Source organism: Balaenoptera physalus, assembly GCF_965194825.1.
Source record: "Balaenoptera physalus genome assembly, chromosome: 16".
Classification (NCBI taxonomy): Eukaryota; Metazoa; Chordata; class Mammalia; order Artiodactyla; family Balaenopteridae; genus Balaenoptera; species Balaenoptera physalus.
The window spans coordinates 39746608-39773419 of record NC_138898.1 but is presented as its reverse complement, the minus strand read 5'-3'; the positions used below and the strand labels follow the sequence as shown (position 1 = coordinate 39773419).

At 39.4% G+C, this 26812-nt stretch overlaps 1 protein-coding gene across 6 annotated transcripts in view; it reads right to left on the bottom strand.

The window, feature by feature from the left end:
* Positions 1-26812, bottom strand: part of LOC309644496 (adenosine 5'-monophosphoramidase HINT2-like) — a 137769-nt gene that overhangs the window by 26358 nt on the left and 84599 nt on the right. For 3 of the 6 annotated variants that reach the window (XM_082428241.1, XM_082428243.1, XM_082428242.1), the window contains exon 2: positions 12372-25902. The gene's annotated coding sequence lies outside the window, so the exon portion shown is untranslated. The other 3 variants (XR_014254454.1, XR_014254455.1, XR_014254453.1) reach the window with 2 other exon arrangements.

Sequence of the window (26812 nt, the reverse complement as noted above, 5' to 3'; positions counted from 1 at the left end):
TCACGGAGTTCCTCATCTCAGCACCAAGACCCAGCTCTACCCAATAGCCTACAAATGCCAGTGTTGGAAGCCTCAGGCCAAACAACTAGTAAGAGAGGAACACAATCCCACTCATAAAAAAAAAAAAAAAAAAAAAAAGGATGGCAAAAAAATATGTCACAGGTGAAGGGGCAAGGTAAAAACCTACAAGACCAAATAAATGAAGAGGAAATAGGCAATCTACCTGAAAAAGAATTCAGAGTAATGATAGTAAAGATGATCCAAAATCTTGGAAACAGAATGGAGGCACGGACTGAGAAAATACAAGAAATATTTAATAAAGATCTAGAAGAACTAAAGAACAAACAGAGATGAACAACACAATAACTGAAATGAAAAATATACTAGAAGGAATCAATAACAGAATAACTGAGGCAGAAGAACGAATAAGTGAGCTGGAAGACAAAATGCTAGAAATAACAGCCAAGGAGCAGAATAAAGAAAAAAGAATGAAAAGAATTGAAGACAATCTCAGAGACCTCTGGGACAACACTAAATGCACCAACATTCAAATTATAGGGGTCCCAGAAGAGGAGGAGAAAAAGAAAGGGTCTGAGAAAATATTTGAAGAGATTATAGCTGAAAACTTCCCTAACATGGGAAAGGAAATAGTCACCCAAGTCCAGGAAGCACAGAGAGTCCCATACAGGATAAACCCTAGGAAAAACACACCAAGACACATATTAATCAAACTAACAAAAATTAAATTCAAAGAAAAAATATTAAAAGCAGCAAGGGAAAAACAAAAAATAACATACAAAGGAGTCCCCATAAGGTTATCAGCTGATTTTTCAGCAGGCCAGAAGTGAGTGGCAGGATACACTTAAAGTGATGAAAGAGAAAAACCCACAACCAAGATTACTCTACCCAGCAAGGATCTCATTCAGATCCCATGGAGAATTCAAAAGCTTTTCAGACAAGCAAAAGCTAAGGGAATTCAGCACCACCAAACCAGCTTTACAACAAATGCTAAAGAAACTTCTCTAAGTGGGAAACACAAGAGAAGAAAAAGACCCACATAAACAAACTCAAAACAATTAAGAAAATGGTAATAGGAACATACATATCGATAATAACCTTGAATGTAAATGGATTAAATGCCCCAACCAAAAGACACAGACTGGATGAATGGATACAAGAACAAGACCCGTATATATGCTGTCTACAGGAGACCCACTTCAGACCTAGGGACACATACAGACTGAAAGTGAAGGGATGGAAAAAGATATTCCATGCAAATGGAAATCAAAAGAAAGCTGGAGTAGCAATACTCGTATCAGATAAAATAGAATTTAAAGACTGTTACTAGAGATAAGGAGGGACACTACATAATGATCAAAGGATCAATCCAAGAAGAAGATATAACAATTATAAACGTTTATGCACCCAACACAGGAGCACCTCAATACATAAGGCAAATGCTAATAACCATGAAAGGAGAAATTGACAGTAACACAGTAATAGTAGGGGACTTTAACACCCCACTTACACCAATGGACAGATCATCCAAACAGAAAATAAATGAGGAAACACAAGCTTTAAATGACACAATAGAGCAGATAAATCTAATTGATATTTATAGAACATTCCACCCAAAAGTGACAGAATACACTTTCTTCTCAAGTGCTCATGGAACATTCTCCAGGATAGATCAAATCTTGGGTCACAAATCAAGCCTCATAAAATTTAAGAAAATTGAAATCATATCAAGCATCTTTTCTGACCACAATGCTATGAGACTGGAAATCAATTACAGGAAAAATACTGTAAAAAACACAAATACATGGAGGCTAACCAGTGCGCTACTAAATAACCAAGAGATCACTGAAGAAATCAAACAGGAAATTTTAAAAAAAAACATAGAAACAAATGACAATGAAAACACAATGACCCAAAACCTACTGGACACAGCAAAAGCAGTTCTAAGAGGGAAGTTTATAGTAATGCAATCTCACCTCATGAAACAAGAAAAATCTCAAATAAACAATCTAACACTACACTTAAAACAACTAGAGAAAGAAGAACAAAGAAAACCCAAAGTCAGTAGAAGGAAAGAAATCATAAAGATCAGAGCAGAAATAAATGAAATAGAAATGAAGAAAACAATAGCAAAGATCAATAAAACTAAAAGCTGGTTCTTTGAGAAGATAAACTTGATAAACCCTTAGACAGATTCATCAAGAAAAAAAGGGAGAGGACACAAATCAATAAAACTAGAAATGAAAAAGGAGAAATCACACTGACACTGAAGAAATACAAAGGATTATAAGAGACTACTACAAACAACTCTATGCCAATAAAATGGACAACCATGAAGAAGTGGACAAATTCTTGGAAAGGTGCTATTTTCCAAGACAAAACCAGGAAGAATTAGAAAATATAAACAGACTTATCACAAGTAATGAAATTAAAACCGTAATTAAAAATCTTCCAACAAACAAAAGTCCAGGACCAGATGGCTTCACAGGCGAATTCTATCAAACATTTAGAGAAGAGCTAACACCAATTCTTCTCAAAATCTTCCAAAAACTTGCAGAGGGAGAAACACTCCCAAATTCATTCTACGAAGCCACCATCACCCTGATACCAAAACCAGAAAAAGATATCACAAAAAAAGAAAATATAGACCAATATCACTGATGAACATAGATGCAAAAATCCTGCACAAAATACTAGCAAACAGAATCCAACAGTGCATTAAAAGGATCATACAGCATGATCAAGTGGGATTTATCCCAGGGATGCAAGGATTCTTCAATATATGCAAATCAATCAATGTGGTATACCACATTAACAAATTAAGGAATAAAAACCATATGATCATCTCAATAGATGCAGAAAAAGTTTTTGACAAAATTCAACACCCATTTATGATGAAAAAAAAAACTCTCCAGAAAATGGGCATAGAGGGAAGCTACCTCAGCATAATAAAGGCCATATATGACAAACCCACAGCAAGCATCATACTCAATGGTGAAAAACTGAAAGCATTTCCTCTAAGATCAGGAACAAGACAAGGATGTCCACTCTCGCCACTCTTATTCAACATAGTTTTGGAAGGCCTAGCCACAGCATTCAGAAAAGAAAAACAAATAAAAGGAACACAAGTTGGAAAAGAAGAAGTAAAACTGTCACTGTATGCTGATGACATGATACTATACCTAGAAAATCCTAAAGATGCCACCAGAAAACTACTAGAACTAATCAATGAATTTGGTAAAGTTGCAGGATACAAAATTAATGCACAGAAATCTCTGGCATTGCTATACAGCAACAATGAAAAATCAGAGAAATTAAGGAAACACTCCCATTTACCATCGCAACAAAAAGAATAAAATACCTAGGAATAAACCTGCCTAAGGAGGTGAAAGACTTGTACTCAGAAAACTATACAATACTGATGAAAGAAATCAAAGATGACATAAACAGATGGAGAAATATACCATGTTCTTGGATTGGAAGAATCAATGTTGTGAAAATGACTACACTATCCAAAGCAATCTATAGATTCAATGCAATCCCTTTCAAACTACCAATGGCATCCTTCACAGAATTAGAACAAAAAATTTTACAATTCGTATGGAAACACAAAAGACCCCGAATAGCCAAAGCAATCTTAAGAAAGAAAAACAGAGTTGGAGGAATCAGGCTCCCTGACTTCAAACTATACCACAAAGCTACAGTAATCAAGATAGTATGGTACTGGCACAAAAACAGAAATATAGATCAATGGTACAGGATAGAACGCCCAGAGATAAACCCATGCATACGTGGGCACCCAATTTATGACAAAGGAGGCAAAAACATACAATGGAGAAAAGACAGCCTCTTCAATAAGTGGCCCTAGGAAAACAGGACAGCTACATGTAAAAGAATGAAATTAGAATACTACCTAACACCATACACAAAAATAAACTCCAAATGGATTAAAGACTTAAATGTAAGATGAGACACTATAAAACTCTTAGAGGAAAATATAGGAAAAACACTCTGACATAAACCACAGCAAGATCTTTTTTGACCCACCTCCTAGAGTAACGGAAATAAAAACAAAAATAAACAAATGGGACTAAATGAAACTTAAAAGCTTTTGCACAGCAAAGGCAACCATAAACAAGACAAAAAGACAACCCTCAGAATGTGAGAAAATATTTGCAAATGGAACAACAGACAAAGGATTAATCTCCAAAATATACAAACAGCTCATGGAGCTCAATATCAAAAAACAAAAAACCCAATCCAAAAATGGGCAGAAGACGTAAATAGACATTTCACCAAGGAAGACATACAGATGGCCAAGAGGCAGGTGAAAAGATGATCAACATCATTAATTATTAGAGAAATGCAAATCAAAACTACAATGAAGTATCACCTCACACCGGTCAGAATGGCCATTACCAAAAAATCTAGAAACAATAAATGCTGGAAAGGGTGTGGTGAAAAGGGAACCCTCCTGCACTGTTGGTGGGAATGTAAATTGTTACAACCACTATGGAGAACAGTATGGAGGTTCCATAAAAAACTAAAAATAGAACTACCATATGACCCAGCAATCCCACTACTGGGCATATACCCTGAGAAAACCATAATTCAAAAAGAGACATGTACCACAGTGTTCACTGCAGCACTATTTACAATAGCCAGGACATGGAAGCAACCTATATGTCCATCAACAGATGAATGAATAAAGAAGATGTGGCACATATATACAATGGAATATTACTCATCCATAAAAAGAAACGAAATTGAGTTGTTTGTAGTGGGGTGGATGGACCTAGAGTCTGTCATACAGAGTGAAGTAAGTCAGAAAGAGAAAAACAAATACCGTATGCTAACGCATATATATGGAATCTAAAAAAAAAAAAAAAATGGTACTGATGAACCTAGTTGCAGAGCAGGAATAAAGAGGTAGACCTAGAAAATGGACTTGAGGACATGCGGTGGGAGGGCAAAGCTGGGGCAAAGTGAGAGTAGCATTGACATATATACACTACCGAATGTAAAATAGTTGGCTGGTGGGAAGCAGCAGCATAGCACAGGGAGATCAGCTCAGTGCTCTGTGATGACCTAGAGGGGTGGGATAGGGAGGATGGGAGGAAGGCTCAATAGAGAGGGTATATGGGGACATGTGCATGCATATGGCTGATTTGCTTTGTTGTGCAACAGAAACTAACACAATATTGTGAAGAAATTATAGTCCAATAAAGATCTATTTTTAAAAAGTGTGTATTTGTGTGTATATGTGTATAAACATGTGAGTGTATATATGTGTGTGTTATGTCCATATGTATGAATGTGTGTATATGTGTATGTGGGTACATGCATGTGAAAATATGTATGAGTGTATGTGTATATATGTGTGAGGTAATAAGTGTATGTGTGTGAGAGTGTATGGGAGTGAATGTATTTGTCTGTCTGTATGTATGTATGTAGGTGTATATAAATGTATGAATGTATGTATGTATGTATGTTTATCTATGCATAGTATTTATGTGTGGGTATGGGTATGTGTATATATGTATCTATAAGTACGTATATATAAGTATTTTGCAAATGCATGCATATGTGTGTATTTGTGTGCATGTGTGGGTATGCGTGTATGTACATACATGTGCATCCACACACATCAAATAGGAGGTAATACAGATCAGGTGTTCCATATGTGTTGTTCTGTCTTTTCAAGTAGATTTTATGCGTATTAAGGTCTGAAGTTATGACTCATATTTCTTTTGGAATTTGCACACAGTGAGTTCTCAACAATACTTATAGAACTGAATTTGGCACCACTACCCCTCAATTTCCATGGACCAGCAAGTTTTCACAGACCAAACTTCAGGGCTTTTTTTTTTGCTCAGTACAAAATAGTTTATAGTCAGAATAAAAAGTAGAAAATAAGACCCTAGAGATGAGTTTATTTTAAAATTTACAGAGACACAGTTATTCTTTTTTTCTGGATTCCATAGCAAGTATCAGGTAACAAGAGTCTATAATTAAATGTCTATATTGCATAATTCCTCAAAAATCACTAAAATTAGTTAAGGAAAGATTGAGAAGATGCTAGGCTGTGGATGACCCACTTTATTAGCCAGAAGAACAGATGAGACTCCATCAAGTGGACCTCACCTCCACTCTGGGCCAGTGGTAACTCACTCATTTAGGTGAAGGTGGGGACCCCCTTCACAGATGTTTTGTAGCAGGAGAGGGAGATGGTAGTGGTGGTGGTGATGCATGTGGCCTCCTGGTCCTGTGTGGGAAACCTGTCAACCCACATGTTCAGCTCTCAGGATAGGAGGGTGGGGTCCACAGGGGAGAGTCATAGCCCAGGCCTGAGCAGACATGCTCAGCGATGCATCCTCCTGACAAGGAGACACAGCCACGGCTTTTGTTCTGCAGGCCAGCAAAGGCAGCCGGAGTGGGAGAGCCATCCAAAAGCAAGAGAGACCATTTCCTCACACACAAAAAGAGGTTAGTCTCTTATTTTCTTTTCCTCTGGAGACTGAGTCAGGCAGGAAATCAACACCCTAAGGTCAGATCTAAGTTGAAGAAGTGAGAGCTCCATTTGGGTTCAATTCAGCAGGCTGCAAGACACACACAGTCTAGATGGGCAATAAACCAGAAGGTCCACAGCAGCAGAAGAAATGCCTTACTCCCAAACAGCACTTGGAGCTCAAGAACAGTCTCCTGCATTTAAAGTCAGACTCCCCACCCAGCAAACCAAGCTGTGTTCTTTCTGGGTGGCTGGCTTAAAGAATTGTACATTACAGTGGAAACTCCCATTTACTTCATTTACTGCCATTTATAATATTTTCCACTATTTGGAGATAATGAATTCATCCTTTTCTTTTTTCCCTTTTTTTTTTTTTGCAGGCCACCACAAGAGCCAAATGTTCCAGAATCTTTCTCAAATGTGTTACCCTTCATTTTCTATGATAGCTTTAGTGGTTTCTTTGGAAAGGCCCCAATATCAACCAAATTAACAATGCTGAGAATAAACTCAACTGTCACTTTCATTCCCTTTGAACAGCAGGAGGGAAACGCCACCTTCAAGATCCTTTCCAGCGTGCAGGCATAAAGTAGACAGGTTAATTAAAGTCACTCCCAGAAAAACAACCACCTACCATAGAAAGTTTCTCCCTAGCCCAGTCTAACTCTGTATCACAGTTTTAGACAATCTCCAGTTTACCTGAAATTTATTTCACACTAAAGACTGAAACCATGAATTTTGTCAATGAAATTACATCTCTGCAATTGCCCAGCTGAGGGGCCTTTTGGAAGGATGTCAAGCAAGAGTCTTAGCAGGAGGTCAGAAAGAGAAAGAGAATATTCCAGGCTTCTTTTTCTTGCACAGAGGCCTAGCAGTTTCCTCAGCTTGGGAAGAGTCAGACATGCACTGCATATGTGCTGCATGTGTATAAAGGAACTCGTCACTTAGAAAGCTTACTGTTTGCCAAATAACAGCCTCACAGCAAAGGCAGAGAGACAAAGCCACAGCAGCATCCTTTTCATTTTTATACCCTTCAGTCCACCATCAAAATTGAAGCAATAAATATGCCAACATTTCTCTTTCTTATATTCTGTCATGGTTTACTATGGCAACAGTCACTACCATGGGGCCAGCAGGAAAAGAGGACATACTGAACTAGGAAAAAAGATGGCATGCAGCTAAATCCATCAGCAAACTCCAACTGGTAAAGGAAGTTGGTACCCAAGTCAGGTGAGTGCTAGTACTCACAGCTCAGATGTGGGTGAGACTGAAGAGCTATCCTGGAGGGGGTGGCAGAAAAATCACCATTTCCACACCACTAAACATGGCTTTTTATTGTCAATTTTCTACAAAGCAGAAAGGAAAAGACATTATTTAATTGTTTGCTAAACTTGTCAGATCTCTGGGGAAATGTTGTCAGCATCCATCATCAGTTGGCACTTCCTTGCTCCAAGAAGTCATTCTTCTAGTGTTGCCTCCATCCTCTGTTAAGGTTTTGGAAATCTATGTAGGTTCCCTATACTTCCTGCTTCAGGTAAGGCAGAGTTGCCCAACTTATATGGTTCAGTCCCTGATATGTCTTGTTCCATCTATTACTTTTAACCTTTCTGGTCTTTATATGGACATGTATCCCTCATAAATAAAACATAGGTGGACTCTATTTTTTCACCCAGTTGGACAATCTCTGCCTTTTAATCTGAGTGTTTAGTCCATTAACATTTAATGTAATTATTGACATGGCTGTATTTAACTCTACACTCTATTTGTTTTCTGCTTGTTCCACTTTGTTGTTGCTGTTCTTTTGTTTCTGCTTTCCTGTCTTCATTTGGATTGATCAATTATCTTTTAGGTATTCTTTTTTATCTACTCTAATATCTTTTAAACTATATTTCTTTGGTTATTTTATTAGTGGTAATGCTAGGGACTATAATATGCATTCTTAACTTGTCACAATTAGCATGAATTAATATTAGACCACATCACATCTAATATATGAATCTTACAACAGTATTCTTCCTTTAACTTCCCTTCCATCTTTATGTGATTGTTATTATATATGTTGTAAACCCCAGAATACACTGCTTATTTTGCTTGAAATAGTCAATGATCTTTTTTTTGGTCAATTATCATTTTATAAAACAAGAACATAGAAAAAATAAATTGTATGTTGACCCACATATTTATTGTGTTTGGAATTCTTCATTTCTTCCTGTAGAATATTGAACTTCTGCTTCCATTTGGTCCTTTTGAACATTTCTTCCTTGAAAACAAGCCTAAGGTTAGGCATTACAGAAAACTAATGCAAATTGATGACTGGGTGAAGAACCAGAGCCAGCAATGACAAGTAGGGATGTGCAACAGCCTTCTTGTGATTGTGAATACACATACTACACAAGTGATTTTGCAGCAAGAATTTTTAGGGCCTATTTTTACTGTAGGAGGGAAAACCCAAGGGTGTTGGATTAAGCCTCAAAAGGCGTTCAAGATCAAAATAATCTTTTCTGAAAGTCAGAACTAGGATCAAAAAGTTTAAGAGACTTAGAAGCTGATTTACACTCAAGATAAAAAAACCAAGATTATTCAACATGAAACAAAATGTGTTGAAAACCATTGATTCTCCATGACAGGGCTACTCAGGCTGCAGGGGTGGGGGAGGGCATGGCACAGAAGTTAAAAGTGTAGACTATGGTGTCTCACTTCCTGAGTTTGACTCCTGCCTCACTACTTATTGGCAATGTAAACTTGAGAAAGTTAATTAACTTCTCTGGCCTTGTTTCCTTACCTGTAAAATGGGCATGATGATAATAACAATGATCTCAGAAGGCTGTTGTGGAGGGAGCATCTAAAAAGCACTTGGAACACTGCCTGGCACACATTCCCAGTGTTCAATAAACATTAGCCATTACAATTATTGTTACCAGGTGACTCTTCATGTTGTTTCTAAATCTAGGATTCTGTTTTGCCCTGAGTCTTCTCTTTTTTATTATGCTTGGGTTCAAAGCAAAAATAAGACAATTGTTTTCATACCACACTTTCCTCTTTCACTCAATCTCAGTACTCACTTATGAAACACTGTAATTTTTGCCTAAATTCCTAATTTGCAACACTGACAGAACTTATTTCTTTCACTGAAATAATCTACTAAGACAAGAACTATGGCACAAATATATAACATTCCCAGATCAATGAAAAACCAAATACCATGGATAAAATCAGACAGACTCCTTGACGTGTGCTCTTAAAAAGTGGTCAGCCATGAAAGAAATAAGACTTGGTCTCTAAGTGATCAGACAATGAGAAACAAGAGAACTAACTTATGCTGCTGACCTATACCACCCACTAATTACCCATAGGAACTCTAAGGTTCTAAACCATCTTCATGATAGGATCCAGTAACCTCATTTTACAGGTGTCATAACTGATATTTGGAGAAGTTTAAGTCACTCATCCAACTTCACACAGATGTGTCTCCCACAGCCATAATCTTTCCACCATAGCAAATGCTACATCATGTTCATGGGCTGCAGGAGAGCAGGGACACTTAGAATATGTCAGGACCTGGAGAACTAGAGAGAAGTTTGAATAGACTCAGTTAATGGAGAACAGAACACATGGAGGTCAGGAAAGCAGGCAGTCAATAAAGGGAGTTGAGGAGAGAAATCAGGAATAGTCCAGTCTTGGTGTGGCTTCCCCAAAAAATAGACAGTCAAGGACTGATTTTGAGTGGTTGATTTGGGAAGTAGAGGAGCACCAATAAGAGAGTAGGGAAGCCAAACAGGGAAGGAAGGCAGCCAATGAAGTTTGTCTTATAAGCAAATTACTACTGTGGGCAACTGGAACTTAAACCCACTGGGGAACCCCTGGAGCCAGTATAGATCCACGAACCTCAGAGTTACCCCACCCAGAAGGTGAGGGAGACGGGGTGTTTATACAAATTCACCCTATTTCTTCTGTCCGTCAGTGGCTGATGACTGCTCCTGGTGGTGTTCATTCCATGGTACTCTAACCTGCCATGTGCATGAGCAGAATGGCCTTCGATGACAGGAGAATGTTCTCAAATGAAATAAAGGCAGTGCTGGCAGCTGAAAGTTAGGCCAGCACATGTTGAAATGGTAAAAGCCAAAGTCAGGAATTCAGCTTGATAAATATCAGAAATGATGGTAGGTTGATAAGGCTAAGAAACCAGAAGTCATTGAATTGGCTTTATAGAAACTATACATATTTTCTAGATCAGCACCTTTATTTTTGTACTGAGGTCACCAAGAAAAGAAAATGGCCCTTGGGTGACCAGTGCACTAACAGCAAATTGTATTCTAATTTCATGCCCTTGAACTCCAATATTCTCACCTATTACACCATGTGGAGAATAGTGATGCACTTTATTCCAAAACAGGTCTGATCCAGGCAATAGCCTCTTTTAAAACACCAGGGAAGGCAGAAAATAAATTTGAGGAAATAGATGGGGTCTGGGTTTGCAAATTCATATAAGGAAGTAAGTGGCAAAGAGGAAAATAGAGAAATTAAAAAGTAACAGTAGGAACTTTTACATAGTGTTGATGGGAATCCAAGATGGTGCGGCCACTTTGGAAAACAATTTGGCTGTTTTGTAAAAAGGTTGGTTTGGGTTCCAATATTCTAATAGGGAGTTGGAATATTAAAACATACTCTTACCATACAATCCAGCAATTCCACTCCGTAAGTATTTTTTCAAGAGAAATGAAAATTTACATTCACACCAGAACCTATATGCCAAAATACATAGTGGATTTTCATAACTACCAAAAACTGGAAACAAACTGCCAAATGTCCCTCAGTCACAGAATGCATAAACAAAGTGCCAAACATCCATACAATGGAATCCTACTCAGAAACAAAAAGGAACGAACTAGGATATGCACAACATGGGCGAGACTTAAATGCATCATGCTAACTAACAGAAGCCAGACTCAAAAGACCACACAATATGATTCCATTTACATGACATTCTAGAAAAGACTGGACGTGTGGGAAAGGATGAACTACCAAGGGGTAGTTCACAAGAGAATTTTGCAGGTGATGGAAATATCTTGATTGTCTTGGTAGTTACATGACTATGTACCTTTGTCAAATTCATAGAATTATACACCAAAAAGAGAGAATTTTGCTGTATGCATTTTTTTAAGTGAACAAAAATTTTTAAAGGCAATGGTAGGTTCTGACAGCAGCAAGGAACCTCAAAGTTGAAAACCAAACGCATTGTACTGGGACTGAAAATTCCACCTTCTTGTGCTTCAGCCATTGGCAGCAGCATCCTGGGCCCTTAGTAACTGAGACGGTCCATGATTAAAGCAAAAACATGTGCAGACTAACAGATTCTTTGAAGCTCCATGAGACTACACCTCCAACTTTATGACAGAGCCAAATCATGTGGATTGATTGCAGTCCAGTACCACAAAAATGACAATCATTCAATGAGATAAATAACAAAATTTTTAAAAGCAGAATATCAGATTTTTTAAAGGATGGAAACATAACATACACCCTGGAGTCTAGGAGTCACATGCATGGTAAAACTGTCTTTGATTGTACATGAAGCATTTGGAGCAGAGGAAAAAACATAGACATTGGAACTGGACAAAACGGTATGAACTCCCTGACTCGTCACATGATTATGGCAGATCAAATCTGGAGTCTCAATTTTTTACCCCTCCCTGAACCATGTTCTTTGATATATAACTTCATAGTTCTCCCCCTTGAACTGCGGCCATCAGGTACTTCCCTAGCCCTTAACTTTGGGCTTAGTGAGGAGACATGCTTTGGCCAACGGGATGTGGATGGAAGTGACGGCATGACAGTTCTGAGCACTCACCTAAAGAAGTCATGTGCTGTTGCCATCTCCATGAAAAGAGCTTTCTTGTGTCCCTAGATGAATTCACATGACACGGGCCATTCCAGCTAATCTCCTGACCTATGAGCAAGAATATATGAACCTTGTTTTAAGTCATTGAGTTTTGGGGGCAGTTTGTTATGCAGCATTACTATGTTAATAGCTAACCAAGACAATGATCTCAGGTGAGTTTATGTCCCATCTATCCATTTATTCATCCAAAACAAATATTTATTGAACACATACAATGTGCTAAGGACAACAGTAGGTGCTGAACACCCTGCTGAGCAATGAGCCTAATGGTCCCTTCTGACTGTAACCTAAAGCTCACTGCCATGTGGGTCCAAATGAGGTCATTAATGCACATATTCAGCCAGCTCTAAAACTACACCCTGCTTATACAACAAGTTCAGTATAAGCTGATTCCTACCAAGCTCTAAATTTATTTGGGCTGTATGCTCGGCCATCTCTCATTCCACGCTCTACTGCCCTTTGCCCCCACTGCCTTCCACGTCTCTTCCTAGGCTTTACCAAGCTATGCTTAATTGTGGGGGTCCAACAGCAGTGTAGGTACTAAAAAATGTAGTTGTTCTGAGCACTAGACACATGTGGCCCTTTAATTAAAATTCAGTTCCTCAGCACATTAGCCTCATTTCAAATGCTCAATAGCCCCATGTGGCCAGTGAATACTGTATTGGACAGAACATATATAAACATCTTTATCATCACAGAAAGTTCCACTGGACAGAGTCAACTTGAGTTCCAGTTTGCAAATATCGCCCTTTTCTTCCAATGGCTCATACATGCTATCAGAATGTCATGTGCCAGCCTCAGTGCTAAACCCAGAAGCGACATCAATGCAGATACTATTGCAGACTCTGCCCCATCATGCTGTTTCCTTCTATTGGAAGGAATTCTCATTGAGATCTCAGAGTCCCTCCATGAAGCTTGGCTTCTGTCATAACCCTTCCCCCTGCCAAGTCCATTTTAATTCAAGTTATTTTCCTCCTACTGGAAATTTCTAGAATCTCATGAAAATCAGTCAATATACACAGTAACCTAGAGAAAGAGATGCCACCGAACTTCTCCTGCCTGATGTATCCACACCTCAGATCCAGCTAGGCAGGACTACAATCACGTGGAACTGAAATGGAAATTATGATATTCAGGTGTTGAAGTGAGGAATAAATCCAGTAATATGTACAACATGTCCAGTGTAGGACTAGGAACATAGTAGATATCAAGAAATAATGCTTTTTAGCACAGGGAGATCAGCTCGGTGCTTTGTGACCACCTAGAGGGGTGGGATAGGGAGGGTGGGAGGGAGACACAAGAGGGAGGGGATATGGGGATATATGTATACATATAGCTGATTCACTTTGTTATACAGCAGAAACTAACATAACATTGTAAAGCAATTATACTCCAATAAAGATGTTAAGAACAAAAAGAAAGAAAAAAAGAAATAATGCTTTTCCCTCTAGTCATCTCAATTGTACTGGAATTTGGCATAATTTCCTGATGCTAGCGACTGGCTGATTCCATTAAGGTTTCTAATTAATACCCACCCAGATAAGTTCACAGGTGACTGGAGATGTTAGCACAATCAAAACTCTCAACTAGGACCCACAACTACCTCCCTTTAACTGCACCAAGATCTTATCCTTTGCCACTGGAGGAGTAGAAGCAAGAAAGATTCCTCACTGGAAGATCCCAATTTCAACTGCATGACCACTAAATGATTTCAGATGGCTCTGAAGGAATCCCCACTCCTTCCCTTGGCTCCCTGGGAGCTGCTTTCAGGAACACAACAATATGACCATGAAAAAAAATCTCAACATCTCAACCACCTCTATACTGATCTTTCTTCTTTAACCTTTGGGGTTCTTAAAAATATTTAAAATAGAAGGAGGCCTAATTGGGAAGAATAAGGTCTGCCCTGAAGGAAGAACAGTTAACCAAGAACAAAGCTACAGGAGGGTTTCTGTTGTGTTTTCTTCTAAGCTCACTGGAATTTTTGGTCTTGGATGGACAGATCAGCACAGCACATCGCTCCCAAGTTTCCAACCCCAAAATATTTGTCTTAATTTTAAATCTTTGAAGAAGAAATGCTAAATTTGCTTCATGATTTTTTACTACTGAATATGATGGAAAGAGAATGCTAGCTCCTGCCTCTTATCCCCCCCCCAGAAGAAGTTGGGCCAATGGAAAAAGCTGAGATTTTGCTTTTTTTCTACCCATCTATTGAGATTTTCAAAGTATACCACTCAGAAAATATCCCCATTTGAAAAGAACTTTATCCCTGGTACTTACAGCTTTGATGACTAGATTTGGAAAAAAAAAAAAAAAACACTTAAAATTCTAAAGTAAGTAAACCCTCAGTCCTTCCAAGATTCCAGAACCTAAATACCCACAGACACTACTTCCTCTCAGAAGAACTGGAAGAATAAATTTGCATTTGCCATTCTCTGAAAAATGCTGATCACCAGACCAAACTCCTTTGAATAGGCTTTTCAAACTCCAATACATCTCACATTATTGTGCATCAAATTTTCCAGCCAACAGAAGTAAACTCTGGTTTACTCCATTTTTTTCTAATTTTACATTTTCTACATTTTATTTTGTACATGTGGCATGTTCCTTTTCTTTCTTTTCACTCCTTATACCTTGTCTTTCATTTGCTTCCCTCTTTCTGTGATACACAAGATCCCTTCATCTTTCCTATCTCAGTAAATAGCTAAACTATCTGTCCAAAGGCTCAGGTCATAAATATAGGATTCATCCTTGATTTGTCCTTTTCTCTCATGGCCAGCATCCAATCTGTCAACATGGCCTACTGAGTCTGCCTCCAAAACATTTCCTGAATCCATTACATCTCTTTCTGAATTGGTTTACATCTATTCCTTCTGTTCCACTACCTTGCTCCAAGACAACATTATCTTTGCAATGACCTACTAATTGGTTTCTCTGCTTCCACTTTCGTTCTCCTACCATCCATTCTTCACAAAGCAGTTGGAATGATCTTTTAAAATATATATAAATTTATTTCACTCCCCTGTATAAACTCACCATTGGCTTCCCTTGAGACTTATACTGCAATCTAAATTTCTTAGAATACTTTACTGTGGCTCTGAAGAGTCTAGCCTGTGCCCACCTTCCAACCTCATCTTCTGGGCCCATTTCCTGTCATTGTCCCCTGGTGCTCTGCACTCCAGTACACTGGCTTCTCCTCTGCATGCTGAATTTGCCAACTTTCTTCTTGCCTTGGCACATTTGCATTAGCTGTTCTCTCTGCCTGAAATAATCTCCTCCCACAACTCTGAACGACCAGCTCATTCTTGCCCTTCAAGTCGATGTCATTTCGGAGAGGATTTCCCTGACTACTCAGTCTAATGTAGCTCTCTAGTCATTTTGGATTCTAACCCTGCAACATACATTTTTTTATAGTACTTATCACCAGCTAATATTTACTAGATTTATTTCTTTGCTTATTGTCTGCTCCTCCACAGTAGAATGGCAGCCCCAGTAGAGCAGGGATCCTGCGTCTTATTACAACTGCACACAGTAGGTGCTAAATGAAATAGTTTTGAACGAAAAAGTGAATAACCCTCCAGAATATTTTCTTCTTCTAACCTGAAGGCTATTTGAGAATATATCCTTCACCTCAGCCAGAGAAACGAAGTCACTCTCTTTAAACTGGATAGGAAAGAAAATGACGTTAACATTGATTTTGTGTGTTCTTTGTGCCTGGCACTGTGCTTCATCCTCTGAATGAATTATATAATTTAGTACTTATAATACCCCCTTTGAGTGGGCACAAGTATCTGCATTTTAAAAAGAAAAGCTGAGAGTGGCCATCGTTGGAGCTTGCCACCCTGTTCAGATCCCATTTAGACCTGGCTACTGTGAATAATCGCTGCTATGCTCAGAGCTGCCGTCTCTTGAGAATTGCCTTCTTATGACATAACACTTCATGGGGAGACTGCACCCCTCCATGGAAGCCCCTAGACAAAAACTGACACAAGGGTACAGGAGGTGACCCCCTTGAGACCAATTCTCTGGTACAATTTACACTTCAGAGCTCTCCGTGGGATCAGGCTGAACCTAGATTCCAGTTAAATTGGATTGTACATTCAGTATCTTCCCCTTCCCTTTCATGCTTCCCTCATTCTATTTCAGGGTTCTCCTGGGAGCGCGCTCCCTTAATGAATCATTTGCACAAAAATCTCCATCTGAGTCTCTGCCTCTAAGGAATTTGACCTAAGACACTTAGTGAGAAAAAAATCATGTACTTAAGGTCAGAGAGTTAATAAGTGGTACAGTTAGAATCCACCCACAGGTCTGCAGGACCCCTGTGCCCTTACCACCATATTGCACTGACTCCTTCGGAAGTTCATCTTCGTACCTTCAGGGAAGACTGCCATGGACCTTTCTGGTATGAGAATTTCTGAAATATGCCCAAAGGCAAAAAAATGTTTAAAAAACCCTGCAATAGGGGTGAGTGGCCCTTCTCTTCCTAAGATACATATCACTGACAAGCATAAGGGGGAAAAAAGATGCATAGAGCAAAAGAGACAATGGTAGCTAAGGACTGGTTCTGTGCCTTTCTTAAGAATCCAACTGTCTATTCTGCGACCTTGAACACCTCCATCTCAGATTCCTCATCTGTAAAACGGATGGAAAATACCTAGGGCGAAAAGTCATGTTATACTGTCTGGTAGGTAGTAGATGCTCAGTAAATGAAGCTAATATTCTCCAAAATCACAAGTCTTGTTACCCAACTCCAAGCGTTTCCTGAGATTCAAGTCCTGGAACTCCAAACATGTTCCCCACATCTCCCGTCTTCTTTTCATGGAGACTGGTTTTTGGCACATATGATAAGTTGCTTTAATCAGTTAAGCAAAGCCTGGGGTGGGGGGTACCAAGGAGCTGGGCGTTGAAGGGAAATCGCCTCTATGGCCTTAGTCCGAGGCATCTAGCTCTATGTAAGCATGCTAAAGGGAAATAATGCCGGTATTCACCACTCCCAAATGATGCTATAAGAATTAAGATGATGACACATGGTTGCAGCAACATGGATGGACCTAGAGATTATCATACTAACTGAAGTCAGACAGAAAAGACAAACATCCTATGATATCACTTATATGTAGAATCTAAAAAAAAAAAAAAAAAATGATACAAATGAACTTCTTTACAAAACAGAAACAGATTCACAGACATTGAAAACAAACTTATGATTACCAAAGGGGAAAGAGCCGGGGAGGGATAAATTAGGACCTTGGGATTAACAGAAACACACTACTATATATAAAATAGATAAGCAACAAGGTCCTATTGTATAGCACAGGAAACCATACTCAATATCTTATAATAGCCTCTAATGGAAAAGAATCTGAAAAATAATACACACACACACACACACACACACACACACACACATATATATGCAAAAACTGAATCCGTTTGCTGTACACCACAAACTAACACAACACTGTAAAGCAACTATACTTCAATTAAAAAAAAAGATACTTACATATGGTCCAACTGTACAGAAAGCTACAGATGTGCCTTCTTAGCATACCTCTTGCCCTTGGACATAAGAAAAGGAATGAGCATACCTGAAACTCATTTAATGCCTCTTAAATGCATGGTTGAGCCACTGAAAAGTCACCCTCATTATCATAGTTAATATCCCCTATGCCAAGTGCTTTATAATCATTATTCTGTTTAATCCTTACTACAGCCCTGCATTTTTTTAAAAATACTCCTGGTCCTTTCTAGAGGAAACAGAGGCTAGAGCAGTGGGCCTCAAATTTTGGCATGCAGCAGAATCACCTGCAGGGCTTTTTAAAATCTAGATTGCTGGGCCTCATCCCCAGAGACTCTAATTCTGTAGGTTTAGAGGAATGGCTCAAGAATTTGCCATTGGACCACACTTTGAGAACCACCGGCTTAGAAGAATTACAAAACATTTCTAAGACTCCAACCCTTCAAAGAGTTTGTTTACATTCTAAAGCCTCTGCTGTTAACTATGGAAAGGAAATTCTTGCCTGGTCTTAACCTGGGATCTGCTGAACTTGGCTCCTACTGGGTCACAAGAGCCAACTGTCATCATACCCTCCCAATTTCACATTCACAGATGTCACATTGGTAGCTTGAAATCAGCTATGGTGGAAGAATTCACACCATGGAAATTGGCAAACGCTACAAACCAGGGTTTGTTTTTTCACCCAAGAAGCCAGTTATTAAACTCTTACCAGTGTATCACTGGTCAAGACGATGCCCACAGATTCCTCTGCTCACTCTCATTCCTATCAGAAAGACTTCATCAGTAACCAAGGACCATGGCTAAGACAGTGGCTCTATCCATATACAGGTTTCTAATACCACATTCTCAAGCAAGTCCATTTCTTTTCTTCAGTTTTCCTTTAAAAAGGAAAGTAATCAATTTTAATGTAAAATTTTTCCCCTGGAAATCATGCGGGGCATAATCCAGCCCCACTGTATCCACAGTGGGAGTGGCAAGCCTCTGTGTGAAGTCATCTCATGCATCCTTTGCCTTCCTTTATATTTCTAACAAATATTTTTGAGACCCTGCTCTCTGCCAGGCACTGGATTAGGCAAAGGGGAGAAGACAGTGGTGGGCTGTGGCTTTGTGAATCAAATAGTCTCACGTGGGCTTGAGGAAGAATAATTCCAAATTTTCAGATAGAAGACAATCTAAAAGAAACCTTTATCTGAGAATTCTGATTAGAGCTCAGATTTTTAATGGGTAATACAGTCATATACGTGATACAAAATTCTAAAGGTACAAAAGGATATACAGTAAAATATACATCTCCCTCCCATTTTTGTCTTCCAAGCACCCAGGTCCCACCTTCTGGAAGAAAATGCTACTTTCATTTTGTGTGTGTGTATTCAAAGATATTTTATGCACATAAAAACAAATACATTTTTTTTTCTTTTTTAACACTGATGACAGCTCACAACACAAATTTTTCTGCACCCTGCATTTTTTTCATAACAATACATCTTAGATAGTATTCACAGCAATGCATAAAGATCTGCCTCATCCTCTTAAACTATTGCATAATACTATGTATTATGGTGTACCATAATATATTTATCTAGTCCCCTATTGGTAGGCATTCAGAGTTGTTTCCAACCTTTTGCAGTTACAGATAGTGCCACAATGAATAACTTTGTGCATTCAACAATTCACTCGTGGGTGGGTATTTCCATAGGATAAATTTCAAGAAGTAGAGTTCAAGGTCAAAGGACATTTGCCATTTTAGTAGCTAGTACCAAATTGTCCCCCAAACTGTACCGATTTATGCAGTCACTAATGATTTATGAGAGTTCCATTTTCTTCACGTCTTTTCAACTAATTATTAAACATTAAGGCGTTTGCTAATCTGGGAAGTGAAAACTACCTTATCATAGTTTTAATATGCATCTTTATTATTACAGATGAGGTTGTGTGGCTATTTATGTATGCAGGATAAATTTGATTAATTTGCTTCTTAGAGAACTATCTCATCATATCTTTAGTTCATTTTTCTATGGGTTTCTGGCCTATCCTTATTGATATGTAAGCACTCTTTATATATTATAGAAATGTCCCCTTTATCTAATATAAATTGCAATTTTTTTCCCAAATGGTTATTATAAATCAAGAAAAACCAGTTACCACAGGAACTTTCTTAGCCAGAAACTACCTCTTATACTTAAATATGTTTGAAATGAGTGTCCAGAAGCCGCAGATAATATTTAAAGTATCTGTCTCCATTCTAACAATAGTTCTCTAAAATCGTGGCTAAACGCAAAAGCTCTGACCAGAGCCTTGACAGTAACATGTAGAATCTCACTTCTGAACTAATAAGGAAAAGAATCTCAGAATGCTAGACCATGAAAAGCAACAGAGAGGGACCAGCTTTGGCCCACTGTCTCAGGAGTGTCAGAATGGATTGCTAGGATGGTCTTGAGAAACTTTCTCACTTGTTTATTTTCAAATGTCTTCAAGAGCCCACGAGGAAATCCTAGATAAGAGCAGACAGGGTTAGAGATGGCGACTCCACTAGCCAGGGGGGCTCCTGGGGGTCTTTACAAACACTGCCTGCCCCCATCCCCCAACTCTGTCGTCCCAAAGACATCTGCAAACTGGAAATGCAGACGGCATGAATTATCTCCGCACATGCCCCTGGATGTCTGGGCTTAGTTTTGATGGCAGCTTTATGATTCAACAAATATGTCTCTCACAAATAAGCAAGTCCCTGCTTCAGCCCAGGTTTGCCAGCTTGAGCTAATGCCAGTGCTGTCCGGACTGCCCCTCCCTGCAAGCTAAGGTTTTCTTAAGCACTGTTTTCAGGAGATGGGGGTTGCTCTTGTTTTATTTCTGATAATCAAGTTTTACAAAGATTTCTGGCTAAGAAAACACCATATAAGCCTCTAAATCCTAAGGAGGCTCAGTAGAAATTTTAAGGAGAGAAGATAAAGCTCTCAACAGGCTCAGATGTCCTGCGACTCAGATCTTCAGCACAGTGTGAAATCCACAATTCAGGGGGCTAAGAAATGGAACACTCCAGTCTCTTTGGAAAGTGGTCATGAGACATCTTCTGGAAAAACTGGCTACCAAACCCCTAGCTGCTATGGAGAACATCTAAAAGCGTACTCATTGATCCACAATTTCATCGTTCTCCTTGCACCCTGCCACAAAGAAACATCCTCAACAATGCAGATGGAAATGAATGATAGGCTGAGCTTATGAAGTGCAACAGCCTAGATGTAACTTAAGAGGAGCTTGGCACCCCAAAGGCAAGCGTAACTCTCAATTTCATGAAGACATGGTTGTGTTTCCTGCTCCTTTGTCTTCTCCCATGGTTCCTCCCACAGGGCTTAGTACACAGTAGGTGTTCAATGGGCCCTCCCATAAAATTCCAAAGATGGTCCCAGGAAAATTTTCCTTTTTCCTGTGCTCCCAACCATGTCCTACACATTCCTTGAGTCCCATCACAGTTAGCTTATCTTCCAAGAAGCCTTCCTGGCTGTTTAGTTCAGTCCCCATTGATCTCTCTGCGTGCTCTTCCCACTTTTTGGACCACTTTATGTAAGTTCACTTTGTGTAAGAACTGACTTCTTTATTCGTGTGTGGATCTTGACATCACAGCTACATAAGAAGCTCCTTGAGTAAAAGAATATTTATATTCCTATGTTCCTGGCAGCAGGTAGAAAAAAACTTTTTGCTTTCTCTGTTCCAGCTTTCTCATGCTGTTCCCTCTGCCTGAAATATGTCCTTCCCTCATCTTTATCTCTCAAGCCTCAGCTTAGCAATGTCTTCCATTAGGAGACCCTGTATTTATCTCTATGACTCTATGGTGATTGCTACAACAGTGACTGGACTATCTCTGTATCAGTGAGTGATTGCTTCCCACAAATACCCCCTAAAATTCAGTGGCTTCAAACATGAGTTCATGGGGCTGTGCCCAGTTATGCATGCTTATGCATCTGTGGTCAGCTGTGTGGGCACTAGCTGGTCCAGGATGGTCTTAACTGGGCTGACTTGGCTCTGGTCCACATGTGTGTGGTCTCCATCCTCCAGCAGGCTAGCTTCAGCTTGTTCACAAAGCAGCCATGCCAGGATCTGAGAGAGAGAGAAAGGGGGTGGGGATGGACAAGGCCACCTGAGGTCTAGGCTGAGAACTGGCACAAGGTTACTTTTGCCACATTCTATTGGTCAAATCAAGTCACAAGGCCAGCCCAGATTTAAGAGTGAGAAAACGGACTCCTCTTGATAAGAGCTGCTGTCAAGTCACATGGTAAAGCGGTGTGATACAGAGAGAGGTGAAGAAGTGGGGCTATATTTACATTCAATCTTCAATGGTCTCTCCCACCTGACTATGAACTTGACCAGTACAATGTTCTGTTCACTGTTATTTTTCCAGCCCCCAGGACAAGACTGGCACAGAGCAGTCTTATTTGTTAGATGACTATATGAATTAATTAGCAGTGAAAAAGGTTAGCTGAAAGGAAAGAAAAGGAGGAATGAAAACTCTCGTGATTGAGCATCTATGAATAGTTCAGTGTTTTATTTAATCCTCCTAATTTATTTCATGGGTTCCAGAAGCAGAGTCTCAGGACTATTGTGCCATTGGTATTGTCTTCTTTTAACTCCAGCTTTCTGTATGCCAGGCACTGTTCTATGTGTTTTTTAGGAATCGGTCAATAAATTGTTACACAAACGCTATGAAGTAGATATTGTTTTTGCCACTATGTCCCAATTTATAGATGAGGAAACGAAGGCACAGAGAGAATAAGCAACCACAACAATTTCACAGCTCAAAAAAGCATGAACCCATCCAGTCTGGCTCCAGAGTCAACTTTCTCAGTCACTACATTACTCTGTATCTCAAGACATGTGGTTCATACCATCGTTCCCCATCTTGGCTACTAGACAAGTTCCTTACCTCACTAGAGTTGACCAATACAGTGGCCCCATGAGACTAGATTTAAATGAATTAAAATTTAATAGAAGTAAAGGTTTAGTCCCTCAGTCACACTAGCCACATTTCATGGGCTCAGTAGTCCCAGGTGACTAATGTCTACTGACTAGGACAATGCAGGTATCACCTCCATCATCACAGAAAGTTCCATTGGACAGCACTGCTCAGGACTATCCCATGCTCAGAGAATTTCCCCGAGGTCACAAGGAGAAATAAACTTGAAGAAGATGCAATTAAGATCAAGATAGGATGTGCTGTCATATGGCCATTTACCAGCTATGTGGGAAACTGGCATCTTGAGTCCTGGGGGCCTTGAAAGTAAATATGAGCATGAGGGGCCGTGGAAACACCACAAGTTGTTTCTCTAATGAATATCACTTGGGTTTGCTAGTTTGTTAAAATGTAGAATTCGTGCAAGTGCAAAAAATAAGCAGTTTTCCTGAACCTATGCAATTTGATGTCTTAACAGTCCTCCACCCTTATTCTCAATTTTCTCAAATGTAAACCTAATACACCCAAGGTAGAAAGGTACACATTTTCTGAATAGGGCAAAGCGCTACATGGGGTGGCGGGGGGGATCGGCAGAACACAGAGGAGGCCAGTGAGAAACCTTCTCTAGGTGAGGAGTGGGAATAGCTAGAGGGCAAGATTGGAGGGGACTTTCAGAACACCTAACACGCACAACTACAGACCTGGCCAACCCCTCTTGCTTCTTTAAATTTCACTTTAAATTTGACATTTTAAATAATTCCAAACAGCTGAGGAAATTTCAACTGTGCTCTATAAATACTGCTGTTTTTTCTTCAGTCATCTGTTTCATACCCCTTTATTTAAATCTTATGGTCTGCTTTGTAAATTTGATTAGGGTTTTCCTGAACGCCTACTTGGCACTGAAAGTTGATAACAACAGTCGAAACTCAGAAGGTTGCTTTTCTTTGCGCCTCTACTTACAACTTCCCAACCAACATTTTGAGAGCAAGTGCCACCTAGCCAATAGATGACTTTTTTCTGCCTCCGGGCATTTCCTAAACTATTGAGGAATTACAGTGAGAGCCCTTGAGGTCATCCTTGAAGAAGATCCTTTCCGTGTCTCAAAAATCAATCCTTCATGTTTTGAAAAAATAAAGAAAAACCAGTACAAAGGACATGCTATAGTATAGGGATCGACTTCAGTGTTACCCTCCTTAAAGTCTGCTAATAAAAAGTGCCTTATTTTTTACGGTTTGCAAAGCATGATGAGTTTCCAAAAAGTAAACCTCAACCTACTAATGGTGGATAGTTTAATAATCTCATGTATTCCTTTACTGCAATTCAGCCCCCTGCCTTTCCACTTTCTCTTAGGAGATAATTAGACCTGAACTCAGATGGCAAGAATGTAAAATCTCTTTAGAAAAAAGAATGGAATCTGTGGAGGACGGAAGACGCACTACAAATGTTAAGACACTGCTCGAATGCACTTGAGCAGGTTCAGAAAGTTTCTGTGGTGAGATTCCCCACCTTTCCCACCAGGATGGTCATTTAATGCCTGTCATATTTCCACTAAATACTATAAGCCCTGTACACCCAGACACATCTGCAATCTCAGCTTTATCAGAAAAGCTTGAGAGGAATATGATCAGTGGCGAAGATTAAGGGGGCTTTGCAAACAGAGGAAGGCATGTTCCATGTTAATTGCTAATCGGTTTCAGCCAATATGGCACCGTGACAAGGCAGCAGGCCTTATCTAACAAGAAGGGGATAGTCCTGCTTTTCTGGGGTACAATATGACTAAACAGAAGAATCACCCGACAACCCCAGGTGACTAATTTCTCTATAAATATATTATTGACATAATAGAGGCCTTTTTAATGGGATTATAACTACCCAGACAGCTGCTCTGCTAGTCGAGGAGAACATGGTTGACAAAAAGACTTAAAGGAAAGAATAGAGGAAAATAGCAAATCTCCAGCCAGGCACACTTAAATGACCTCATTGCTTCAAAATAATAGGATCACATCGCAGATATGAAAGGAAAAGCCAGTACGCTTAAAGCAATCGCTTTTTCCATGCTCTTCACCGTTTCTCTCCCACTGCTCAACTGAGAAGCCCCCACTTCCCTTGTGCCAGAGGCAGGCCTTCCAAAGCAAAGGCCATATTGTCTGTTATAATGTTCTTTAAAGGAATTATGTTTGGATTTAAAAGTGCTCTAAAATGGATATGTTTTTTTGCCTACACGGCCAGGCTAACGTTTATAATTTATATGAAATTCTTTCCAAGTTTTACTCAAAAAAAGCAATTCTCCCAGATGCCCAGTCTTCAGGAAAAAAAAAAAAAAAAAAGCATATAAATAACTAATCAAGGAAAAGAAAAATTGTCTTAAAAATTACTTCCACAATTAAACCTCACTTGGATTTAAAAATAAGAGCATTAAATAAAATGGTAGTATCTCTTTATTGTTGCCCATTAAGAAAAAAAAATGAAAAATAAATGTGATATTATGTACATTCTCTTAAGGTTCATAGAAAGAGTACAGTTGCTCCCCTTTATCCACAGGGATATGCTCCAAGACCCACAGTGGATGCTTGAAACCATGGATAGTACCATACCCTACATATACTATGTTTTTTCCTATATATACATTCCTACGATAAAGTTTAATTTCTAAATTAGGCACATTAAGAGATTTACAACAAAAATAATAAAAATAAAACAATTATAACAATATAATGTAATAATAGTTGTGTGAATGTTGTCTCTTTCTCAGAATATCTTATTATACTGTAGTCACCTTTCTTGTGATGATGTGAGATGACAAAATGCCTCCATGATGAGATAAAGAGGGGTGAATGACGTAGGCATTGTGACCTAGCATTAGGCTACTACTGACCTACTGACAACATCTGCTTCTGGTGATTCTGGATCATAGAGCCATGCTGCCAGTGGCTGGATACCAGGAGCAGACTACGTCCATGTCTGGGGATCCCAGGCAGGGCCAAGCCAGATGGAGCGAGATTTCATCATGATTCTCGGAACTGAGGACAATTTAAAACTTATGAATTGTTTATATCTGGAAGTTTCTATTTAATATTTCAGACTGCTACTGACCGTGGGTGTTACTGAAACCAGGGAAAGTGAAACCACAAATGAGGGAAGACTACTGTAACCTTAGATGAGTCTTAGAAAACACAGAGCCAAATTCATGACTTACAGTTCTTTACAGCTATTCACTGGGTCTAGTGACTTACACATATAAGGCACTTAAACATTCATTCACTGGGTAACTAGAAATTCAATGGAGAATGAAAGAACATTCCTGCCCTTAGGTTCTAGTTTGGGCATCGGGACCCCATGGAACAGAGTCTGAGATGGGGATCCTTGAGCATGTGGTTAATAAGGGAGGACCCTCAGGTGAAACCTGTAAGACAGTGATAGACGCAGCACGGGGCAGAGGAAGGAGCTCCAGAAGGTTGTGGTTTCAAGTGATCCCATAGAGAACTCTGGATGTGAGGAGTATCACCCCACCAAACCACCAATCCTCTTTTTATTCCTCCAAAGTTATTTAAAGTAATCAAACCTTAAACCCTCAAAGGCTTAACAAAATAGCAGTTTTGTTTTGGCCCATATAATTTGGTCAGTGCAGGTTTTCCTGATCAGGTAGCTCTTCTTCAAGCCCTGATCCAGCAACCTAGGCTCCTATCTTGTCGCTTCACCAGAGTCTTCAAACACACGGCTTCCATGGTGGAAAGAAAAGAGATGGAAACCCCACAGAGGACATCCCCCGGGAGATTTTCAGGGCCTGGAAGGAGCGCACACTGCTCCCACCCACATCCTGCTGGCCAGAACTCAGTCAACGGCCTAACTAAATTGCAAGGGAGGCTGGGAAATGTAGTTCAGTTATGTGCCGGGAAGAAGCACATTTGGGGAACATCTAGGCAGTCTCTA